The sequence below is a fragment of the Peromyscus leucopus genome, chromosome 3, assembly GCF_004664715.2.
Source record: "Peromyscus leucopus breed LL Stock chromosome 3, UCI_PerLeu_2.1, whole genome shotgun sequence".
NCBI lineage: Eukaryota > Metazoa > Chordata > Mammalia > Rodentia > Cricetidae > Peromyscus > Peromyscus leucopus.
Genome location: NC_051065.1, coordinates 99,464,945 through 99,471,487, shown reverse-complemented (window position 1 = coordinate 99,471,487; position 6,543 = coordinate 99,464,945). Strand labels below are relative to the sequence as shown.

The 6,543-nt window shown below is 47.5% G+C and overlaps 1 long non-coding RNA gene across 1 annotated transcript; it reads left to right on the top strand.

Moving 5' to 3' along the window:
- The first annotated feature begins 737 nt into the window (after positions 1-737).
- On the top strand, positions 738-1,543 carry LOC119087538. The gene is made up of 2 exons (XR_005091004.1): positions 738-1,214; positions 1,451-1,543. It is a non-coding gene; the product is annotated as an uncharacterized LOC119087538 (long non-coding RNA).
- Positions 1,544-6,543: the final 5,000 nt, after the last annotated feature.

Below are 6,543 nucleotides of genomic sequence, written 5' to 3'. Positions count from 1 at the left end.
GCTTTTCAACATGGTGGGGATAATTCACTGCCAGCTCTGGGAACCATGCTGTCTGTTGACTATGGGAAGCAGTGGGTCTATGCTTCCATCCAGCAGTGTGTAGTCCTGAAACCTCTTTTTTCTCCCTTGTACTAGCAAAAGCTAAATTTGTCACAATGCAGTGCACTGTGCCACTTGGAGACACCACTGGTACCGTGGCAGAAATCTACTGTGCTGCACTCAAACCCACACATCACTGAGAACCTGCCATACTGTAGCTCATGGATGGCCTGAGAGACACAACTAGGAAGCTGTTTTTAGCTCTGTTTTAGAATCTTTATTGTTTTTTTTTTATCTTTCTCAGGTTTTAGATGGAAACACTTGCCCCATGTTTTGGCACCATTTGTAACTGAATGCTTTCCTGGTTCTGTCCGCCTCCTGTGGCCCCATGGTCTGCAGCTGCTCAGACCCAAGTAAACAGACTGGCTTATATTAATTAAAACTGCTAGGCCATTAGCTCAGGCCTACCACTGACTGGCTCTTACACTTAATTTAAACTCAGCCTATGTCACCATGTGCTCTGTGGCTTTACCTGTGTGCCATTACATGCTGCTCCCTGGATGGCAGACTGGCATCTCCTGACTCAGCCTAACTCTTCCCAGAATTCTCCTTGTCTGCTTATCCTGCTTATACTCCTTACCTGGCTACTGGCCAATCAGTGTTTTATTAAACCAATGTACAAAAGCATTATTCCACAGCACCATATTGTTATTGGGAGTGGAAGAAAGAACCTGCTGTCTTTATTTCCTGTTTGGAAGTTCAGCAGTATGGCCTGTTTCTTCGAGGTTCTAGGGATCACTAATTCAATCCTCAGTCTCCTGAGCACTGGGACGACAAGCAAGCACCAGGTCAGCTTAGCCATACTTCTTGATAGCTGCTGTTTGCTGAGTGTGCTGGCTGACTGAGAGTGTGAGCCTCTCTCTCTCCAGGCACTGGGATGGAAGGGGATCGGGATTTCAGGGTGTGCCTCCAGGCATCTCTGAAACTCTTTGTGCAGAAACTCATTTCCTCAGGGCCTCATTTAGACATTTTCTATATGTCTTAGTCACTCTGCTCTATTCCCTTAGATGCTTTGTTGAGAAACTGAAAAAAGACAGTAAATATAGAAACATTGCTACCACTGGGAGAAGAAACAACATCCTCAGGTGGATCTTCACTGAACCAGCATCCTCAAGGTGGGTCTTTACCGTCTATGTGGCTGACCTAAAATTCCAGAGCAGCACAGAACTACTGAGAGAAAAGCCACAGATCCTGACCCTGGGTGGGAGAGGAACTGCCACTGCCACTGCTGAGCAGTGCAGAGGCTCAGGATGGCAGGGAATGAGACATGGCTGCCTCTCCCAACTTGTCTTCTTTTTCTCCTTCTGACACTAGAACTGTTTTAACTCTCCATTTTGGTTTTGTATTGCAGATTGTAAATCTTATTTTAGAAAGGGCTGAGAACCTAAAGTGCCAGTTCCTACAGAGGTACACCAGGGAATATGAACAACACCTGGCAGATAAGGTCAGTGTGGCGATCACAGAGACAGGAGGATTTTGTGTTGGCTACTCAGCCTGTGCCTGGGACTGTGCTGTGCTGCACCAGCAGAGTCTGTAATTCAATGGACTGGCTCACTTGCACACACATGTACAGTCAGCCATAGAAGTCCCCAACTGCCCTCTACAAAGTGCAATGGGATACTGAGAATATCAGGACTTAGCTGTTACTGAAGTCAGCAACTGAGTAAGGGGTGGTGGCTGTGTTTCATGGCACCAGGGTTATGGAGGGGCACATGGACTCTATGCTGAGATGTCAGGCTTGAAAAGAACTACACTTTGGTCATCTCTGTGCTGACAAGGCTTTTTCTTCTAAGATTTGAAATATTGGTATCTTAGTTAGGGTTTCTACTGCTGTGAAGAGACACCATGACCATGGCAACTCTTATAAAGGAAACCATTTAATTGAGTGGCTTACAGTTTCAGAGGTTTAGTCCATTGTCATCATGGTGGGACATGGCAGTGTGCAGGCAGACATGGTGCTGGAGAAGAAGCTGAAAGTTCTATACCTCAATCTGCAGGCAACAGGAAATGAACTGTGTCACTGGGCATAGCTTGAGCATAGGAGACCTCAAAGCCCATACCTGCAGACACATGCTTCCTCCAATAAGATTATACTTATTCCAACAAAGCCATACCTCCTAATGGTCCTATGGGGGGACATTTTCTTTCAAACCACCATAGTTATCCTGAATCCTTTTCCTTTTCTGTAGAAGAAAAAAAAAAGAAAAGAAAAGAAAGTGGCACAGAAAGCTGCTTTCTGGGAAGACATAAAGACTATTCTACAGAAAACTTCAGAAGTATTTGCCAAGGGGATCTCTCATCCAGCCGGGTCTTTGGATGGTGGTGAAAAAAATAACAGTGAGGAGGTGGACCGTGGTGCAGCATGGTCATCTACAAAGGCTGAAGTCTCTTCTGTAGGAACCACACCTGGCAAAACACTGTTGGTGTGGTCTAGAGGAAGCCTCGGATGAGTTAGCACCCAGCACATCAGCATCAGCCACTCAGCCCGGGGAAAGTGTGATGCTGACAAGGCCAGGTTAGTCACCACAGGTCCCTGACTTGGAAAAGACTTGTGGAGAAGTGGTCCCCATTGTGTCTGGGTCAGCCACACAGGAGTGAGCCTGGAGCTCACTGGTCAGCTGAGGCAGTGCTGGTGGACGGTGTCTGGAGTCTGGAGCACTGAGCACCACAGAGAATGCTGTGTCCTCTTGTCCACGTCCTCAGGCTTTTGCTCCATGATCCGCTGACTCTGCTGTGGGGACAGAACCTCGTGTGATGAGTGCTGTATTTGTGTGTCTTGCTACTCTGTCTTGTAAAAATGGCCTTTAACTTAGGCTAAGCCAGTTCAGTTCCTTCAAAACTTGTTGGAAGTCAGACACTCATCTTTTAAAATTATTATTAAATTTTTTATTTATTTTACATACCAACCACACTTTCCCCTTCCTCCTTTCTTCCCATTCCCCTCCCTTCCCTCCTTTCCACACCCCCACCATCCACTCATCAGAAAGGGCAAGGCCTCCCATGTGAGTCAACAATGCGTGACATATCAAGTTGAGGCAGGACCAAGTTTCTCCCCCTGCATCAAGGCTGAAGGAGGCATTCCACCATAGGGAATAGGTTCCAAAAAAAGTCCTCTCATGTGCCAGGGATGGATCCTGGTCCCACTGCTAGGAGCCCCACAAACAGACCAAGCTACACAACTGTCACTCACATGCAGAGGTCCCAGGTAGGTCCCATGCATGCTCCCACGGGCTCAGGTCAGCTGTTTCTGTTGGTTTCCCCATCATGATCTTGACCCTCCTTGCTTGTATTACCCCTCCTCCCTCTCTTCAGCTGGACTCCTGGAGTTCAGCCTAGTGCTTGACTGTGGATCTCTGCATCTGCTTCCATCAGTTACTGGATGAAGGCTCTATGATGACAATTATAGATTACAGGAGGTGCCCAGTTCAGGCACCTTCTCCACTGTTGCTAGTAGTCTAAGCTGGGGTCATCCTTGTGGATTCCTGGGGTTTTCCCCGGTACCAGGTTTCTCCCTAACCCCATAATGGCCCCCCTCTATCAAGATATGTCTTTCATTGCTTTCCCTCTCCGTCCCTCCCCCAACTCGACCATCCTGATCCTTCATGTTCCCATCTCTCATCCCCTCCCCTTTGCCCTCCTGCGCCACCCTCATTTTACCCAGGAGATCTCATCTATTTCCCCTTCCCAGGGGGGTGATCCATGTATCCCTCTTAGGGTCCTCCTTGTTACCTAGTTTCTCTAGGGCTGTGGGTTGTATGTAGCCTGGTTATCCTTTGCTTTACATCTACTACCCACTTATGTAGACATTCATCTTTTAAGAGCTCTGTAGAGATTTGAAGAATCACATTAAGAAAATACGGAGTCATCTGTCACAAGGAATGTGTTGTGCACTGTTATTCTCTGAAAGTCGGACTATGGGATAATCTTGTGTTACTGGGAGAGATGTGAAGGTAAGAGAATTTCCGTTGCACGAGATCGTTCTCAGCATTTGGTAGACCCTCAGAGGAAATCCTCAGGTGTAGCCAGGGAGATGGTGACTCCGTGGATGAAGCGCTAGCGGTGACTGTGTTAGGACCTGGGACAGAACCTCCAGAAAGCGCATGAACACCGGGGAGCGCTGGCCACCTCTGTATTCAAAGTTCTCTCAAGGTGAGGGGATGTGGAGAGAAGAGAAGGCCCAGCTTCTGACAGCACAGCCAGCAGGGCAGACACAGCAGCACAGAAGAGGCTGTTTGACCAAAACGTCAGGGAAGGACAGCACTCGAGGCCGTCTGCTCACCTCCGCAGATGTGCTGAAGCACCTGCGTGTTCTTGCTCACACATGAATGCACATTTTCAAAGTAGACACAGATCATCAACACATACTCACAGATGACACATAAAGGATTAAAAAGGGAAATCTACAAATATCTAAGAAATATAAAGTTCCTAAATACCTTAGCCAAAACACTCGTCATTTGCAACTCGTGGTTTTGTAGCCAGAATAATCCTGACTTGAGGCCATGGTGCCTCAGCACGCAAATGCTGAGATTCCCTGTGTGCATCACTAGGGCTGGCTTTTCAGAAGTTTCTGAAGTATTGGTTGATTCTTGTCTTGCTTTGCATGAGTCAAAACCTCTTCTTGAATGAAGAGGAGCTTCAAATCAAATCACAATGCTCTGTCTTAGTTAGACACAGGTGAGAGAGTCAGCCTTTCCCCGACTCGAGTCCGTGCTCGAGTGGAGTCAGGAATCCACACACTTGCACAATGCCATGAAGGAGCAGGAGGAAGCTGTTCAGTTCCTATTGGTCTGGGAGAAATAATCAGGGAAGTGTTGACTGGTTTCAGCTAAGTTGATATCCCTGGCCCTGTGGCTTTGCTGGGCTTAGGGAACCATCTTCACCCACAATTGCTTGGGCTGCAGCTTTTCCAGGCTATATGAGCACATGGATCACCCCGCAGTTCTGGGATCTCAAGTGTCTCCCCATTCCTACAACATTGTCCTACTGGGGATAGTCTGTGGTAGTCTAACCTTGAGACAAGCTTCTCTGTGTGTTTCCAGGCTGTATGCAACCTCTTAAAATTGCATGGTTTCTCATGAGAAACCTCTCATGGCCTCACAGCTCTTGGGGAAAATGATCTATATGGCCGAGCATCTCCCAAACATGCTTTCTAGAGGTGAAAGCTCTGGAATACTGGTTGTTTGGCTCTGTCCACATTTGAAAGGCACAGAGCATGGAAGCCACTTGTGTGAGTTTAGGCCTAAGGCAAGAGCTAGGGAAACCCAGGGAAACATAAGCCTGCACCTCAGAGTCCAGAGACCAGCAGACCTGGAGATCTAAGGACAAAGAAAACATGTCTGTTTCAGGAGAGATACAGCAAAGTTTTTCTTTTCTCTTGTCTGTTTAGTTCCCAGAAGTCTTCATGTTGCCCACCTGAGTTGACCCCTCTCAACTTTGCCCACTGAGTCCACAAACCCACACAGAATTAAACTCATAATCACGTCCAGAAGTATTGCTCCATTCACTCAAGCTAACAGTAAAGTCCATCATCACAGCTCCCTGTCAGCTGTGGCCAGAGCTTTGTGGTTCTATCATGGGGAGGGGACTCATGGAGAGAACCCCAAGGGCTTTGTGTTTTTCTCCCAGGCTGCCAGGCCGAGTTCTGCTCAGAGACACCAGGCCCCTGTCTCCTTAGACTTTTCTCTCTTGTTCATTGCAGTTCAGAGTCTCAAGGGCCTGTGCCTTGTGGTCATTCCACAAGATTTGTACAACCAGAACCTCCATTTTGCACCAAAGAACACCGAGAGAGAGGAACAAACACACATGGTATCCTGTGTGGTACACTGATAAAGATATGAAAACTTCCTGATCTAAGACTGTTTCTTCCCCCTCGGCTGCCAGTGACTCTCCAGAAACTATCCAGGGTCGGAGTCTGTATATATCACTCCACAGAATGAACAGGGGGTAGAAAGGCCTGGTTACTTTGAATTTGATGACTTCATACTTGGCTGCTTTTCAGAGACCCTTGAATTATCAATTTGTTTCAATGTGACAGTTAGAAATATTCATTCTTCTGGTAGCTAATGCCAGTATTCCCAGCCCTTTGCAAACTGAGACCAGAGGCTTCATACGAGGTCAAGGCCAGCCTCTGATGGAGTGTGAGACATTGTCTCACAGGAAAAGAAGGCAGGCAAGCAGGCAGACAGGCTGGCATGAGGCAGGAAGGCTGGCTTGTTGACTCATTCTAAACAGAGGACTCAGTTCCTTTTGTGTCCTGTTCTGAACTCCTCCTGAGTGGTGGCCTGGGGACATAAATTATCTAAGGTCTTTGTATGTGTCCATAAAGTGTGCAGTCCTTTGCAGAGACGGAAGGAACCCTGGAGAGAGAGTGCTGAGCAGTGTGTTCACTAGGAGATGTAGGGACTGTGAGGAAGGCAGGGCCACCCTTGAACCCATTCCTCA